Here is a 4927-nt window from a genome sequence, read left to right on the forward strand (position 1 = left end):
GCCCCACATATGTGAGGTTTTTTTAATTGCTGCATATTAGCGTGCTCCAATTAGAGCACATTTGCTGTTAATAATTTACTGAAATGTGAGAAAACAACATATTATTTAAAAAAACATAAAGCTTGCCATGTACGTGCAAAAGGTTCCTGTAACTGCTTTGTGCCTTCATCTGTAAATCTATTGTCAAGGCATCACTTCTATTTAGTTATTTATGGGCCATACAGCCTACATTGAATAATACCCCTTAAAATGAGGTGCATTGTATATATATTGAGAGATATATATCTCAACTACGGTAATGCAACTGCTTTCTTGTGGTACTACTCTTAATTTAGTACTACTTTCTGATGAGAGCCTTTGAGTAAGAATGCCTCTCAAATAGAAACTTAATGGATGTGGAGCAATAAGTGTATGTGTGTGTGTGTGTGTGTGTGTGTGTGTTATCCACATGTGAAACGTTTCAAAGCAATTCTTTTGCTTTGACATTATTACCAAAACGAGCAGTGTCAAAGGCAATAGATTTGGCTTTTATGGGCTGCAATCTCTTAGGTACACCACTCATCCTCCTCTCATAAAGACCCACCACCCACCCAACATGTTGTTCACCCTACACTAACAAAGACACACTACCTACCCAGAACTTACAAGAGTGCACCATCCTGATGGACTGAAATAACACGCAGTGCACCCTGAACTCACAAGCACTCCTCTCATCCTGTACTAACAGACACCACGTTACCCTGAACCCACACCAGTACAGGCCTCACTCTGCACACCCACTGCACACAGGTCTCTCTGCACACGTACAGGAAAGGCATGCAATGAAAGCACTTTGCTCACGAAGCATTCACACTCGTCCAGAAGTACAATGGCTGGGTACCCTAAAGATGTTCTCATTGGCCCTGAAGCATCAGGGCCAATGAGAACACTCTTGCAGTGTCGCAGCGAGCTCTAGGATTGGCTGATGGCTTTCAAGCCAATCCTAGATAGCTTTGTTTGTTCTCCAAGCAAAGATTGGAGCAACGGATAGTGATAGATAGGCACATAATTGGCTGTCACCCAACAGCAGGTACAGACTCAAGCACGGCCCATGGGCGGAGAGGATGCCAATACCCGGGAAGGGGAGCCACAGGGCACCGGTACCAACCAGACAGGGAGGCCAGATACCCAGGCACAAGGAGCCTAAAACCCACCCCACGGAAGGACACAACCAGGGTGTACAACCCAGACAAGAATAGCCAGGGGGCCACACAAAACCAGACGATGGGGACAGCCACCCAAGGGAGGAGAACCACAGAGCAACTGGAGGAGCACAACAGCCGACAACAATGGCGAACCATGAGGAGCAACAGAGCCCCAACCCCCAGGAAGCGAAGAGAAAAAACGACCAGGAGGAGGGAGCCAGGGACGCCCGCCAGCCAAGGAGCAGGAGGAGGCAGAAGCCAAAGGCCACCCGGAGACCACAGGAGCAGCCCGAAGGAAGAACAGGACCCGAAGGCCACAACAACCAGGACAGACCCCGAACAAAGTGGGTAGCCGGCAGGAGAACACAGGACGGGAGACAAGAACACCCCCAAACGCAACAGTGCAACAGACACCCCATCATGCACAAAAGAAACACGCCAGTCAGCGCGACAGTGCAACAGACATGAGCACCGATAGAAAAACACAACAGGTGCAATAGCAAAGCGCACGATCACCCGAAGGTGTCCAGGCGCTGAATAACAGATGGTTACAGTCACGCAACCCAACGGGACTCACACCAACGACCCCAAATGGATGAAAGGCCGAGCACCAGACAAGAACGTATACACGTCTCAAACCACAGGAAGGCGAGCCAGCGAGATGCCCGACCAGCCGTCAGAGGCCGAAGTCCGGCAGCACCAGTGAGGTATCCCCGCGGCCAAGCAACCCAGAACAGAGGGGAGGCAGACAACAGTAGGAGCCGAATGCAGGAGCATTTAACCCACGTATCCGCCTGGAATAAATGACAGAAACATGAACAAATCCGGAAAAGTCAATATCACAACCCGCCCCATGCCAAAACCACGAGCACCCAAACACCCCGTATGGCACAAAAACAGGAGAAAAGCCACCGAAACGAGCACCAGACCATGAAATACCCAGAAGGGCCCAACACCATGGCCAGAAGAGCACATACGAGAGCACAGCACCAGGGAAACTGATGAGCACGGTCCCCCAGAAGGGAATCCGGCACCCAAGCACGGGGAGAATAAGTGAAGTGCCCAGAGTCGATGCCGAGACAGGAACACAGACCCCCAGTCTCAAGGACGACAGCCCAAGCCAGGAGACGGAAAGGAACACAGAAAAACGAACACATAGCACCCTCAAAGAGGAAGAGCACCCGTCAGCAGAGGGCCACCACGACCCCAAAACAACGGAAAACGGGGAGCGACCGCACACCACCACAGCAGCCGCAAACGAGGCAGAATCTCGGAGCTGCAGCGCGGAGAGAAAAAAGAGCGAGGGCAAAAAGCGTCCCAACAAGCCACTGGTGCGCAAGACGGGAGAACCACCACGGGAGAGGCCGCAGCCAGTACACCCAACGTCAAAGCCCCCAGACGGGAACAACACCGGCCCACAGACAGAGCCCATAGACCGGAACCCGCCGCTGCATGAGAATGGAGAGACCAAAAGCAAACTGCTGCAAACTGGCCACAAGCAAACTACACCACATGCACCAACACCGAGCCCACTGTGAAGTGTATTGACACCCCCGGGTACAGTCTGTGATACATAAAGACGCAGAAAGAAAAACAAACAACGGCAGAAAACCAGAACCCAGCACCGGAGGAGTACAGCGCTGAGAGAAGCCGGGGGGAGACAGGCCCCGCCCCACAGAGGCCACCCAAGCGAGGAACACCCGAATGCCAGCAGCCCGGTCCCAAACAATGAAGTCGGGAGCACACGGGAAGAAAAACAGCACCAACCCCGCGAAGTCCCGCGAACAGGGAAAAAAACAGAGTAATGCACCCTCCGAACGCGCCAGGAAAAGGTGGGTCAGCCGGCGAACCGACCGGCAACACCAGAGCAGCAGCGCGGGAACCAGCACCCGACCCCGCCCCGGGAGAACGAGCCCAACACAGCAACCACAGCCGGACACGGTAAGAGCCGCGCGGCACCGCCATAGCAAGTGCAGGGATACAGGAGAGCCCACACGCTGCAGCGCCCAGGGGTCAGGCGGGGTGAAAAAAAAGGAAAACCAAGCGCCCTCCCCAGCGGGGACGCGGGAACCCCAACGCAGCAGAGAAAGCAGCCGACCGCCGCAAAGCAGCGCTGAGGGGCAGGCGGGGAGCAAGCGACCAAGGGCAGGCATGGACCACCCAAAAAGGCACACCGGAATCCCGCACAGTGGGAAACTCCAGGGAAAACAGCCACGCAGCACTGCCGCCGCCTGCCGCAAAACCTCGAGGGGCAGGCGGGTGGCGCAAGCAGACCGCAGGCAGAAACGTAGGGGCGGAGAAACCCCAACACAGCTCCCGCCGCAGCGCCAAAAAAAAAAACGGGCAGCAAGCAAATTACAGGAGCCCACAAAGGGACCGGCAGTACAGGAAGAGGCACGGCAGAGCGCCGGCCACAATCCCAAACTGTACCCCAGTCCCCCCCTTCTGGAATCCATGGCCCGCTGGAGCAGAGCCTAACTGGACAGTGCACACCAGGGGAAAGGGGGGGGGAGAGCCCAGGAACCAAGGGTCCGCTAGAGCAGGACCTCCAACCAGAGACCCATGTACCTGCTACAGCAGGCACCACTTACCTGAAGACGCATCTGGAGAGAAATGACGCGCAGAACAAAAAAAACAGGCTGATGGGTTGGGCCGGCCCGCCTCTTACAGAGGTCAGGTGGTAATGGGTCGGCCATCTTGGGAAGGGATGGGAGGCATGGGAGGCTGACTTTTTGCTTTTGGAGGGTTCTGGTGTGGAGCTGAAGCTCACTATGTAAGTCATGTGGCGAGGAAGACTAACGAGGAGGTAATGCTGGCTACAGTGTTTCTCTTCTTGCAGTGTGCCATTAGGCTAAGGAGCTTTCATTTATTTATATTTTGTTGCAAAGTGGCATTGGCGTAATATTCAATTCTTGTTTCAGAAGCAATCTATGATTATTCTTTTGTTTATAGCTGTGGGTGCAGTTACTGTTTTTAGGGCTAAATGCTATGGCACCATGACCACCTGCTGCTTACTTTAGCCATCCTACCAGACCTGGTGTGCTTTTGGTACAAGTAACCTTTGTCACAAATCTCTTGACCAGTTCTCTAGCTGATGAAGGCCTGTTATTAGCTGACTAGTGCTAGACTCTTGTTTTTTAGGGGACCATGAGAAGTTGTATTCCTTTTAGTGCTGGGCATGCTTCCCCCATGATGAAGCTATGACACTAATATTCATTGGTGGCATGTGCATTGTCTGGCTGGCAATAAGTATTCCCAGGTAGGACGTTTTGTGCTATGACTGGAACAATCAACTAGTTATAGAAGGAGTGACCTGGGAGAAGTTAACAGTGAGATGAAGTCTGCGGCTTAGTGACATCACAAACGGTGCAAACCTCATAGAAAAGACAGAGCTCCTGTTAGCCCACCCATTTGTGTTGGGAACAGAAACTGTTTGCCTGGAATACACAAGCAACAACGTGAAAGTTTCACATCCAGCATGGCTGCAATGTAGATGTGGCTACCTGAAGGGAACATGTACTCACCACGGTTTATTTCCTCCAAACGTTTGGGGCAGATGCTGAATTAGTTTGGACATTTGGAAATGCGAACTGTCCTCAGATATAGAAATAAATGAGCCCCTGTCGCCTGTTCACTGATCACCTTTTGACTTGTTGAAGCCCCGCACACTTGTGTAGAGAAAGGATTGGACCTGAGATAAGATCAAGGTGTAATATTTAGAAGCTGCCTTGCACCACTTGAGC

The sequence above is a fragment of the Lissotriton vulgaris genome, unplaced genomic scaffold (assembly GCF_964263255.1).
Source record: "Lissotriton vulgaris unplaced genomic scaffold, aLisVul1.2 SCAFFOLD_4428, whole genome shotgun sequence".
NCBI classification, from domain to species: Eukaryota; Metazoa; Chordata; class Amphibia; order Caudata; family Salamandridae; genus Lissotriton; species Lissotriton vulgaris.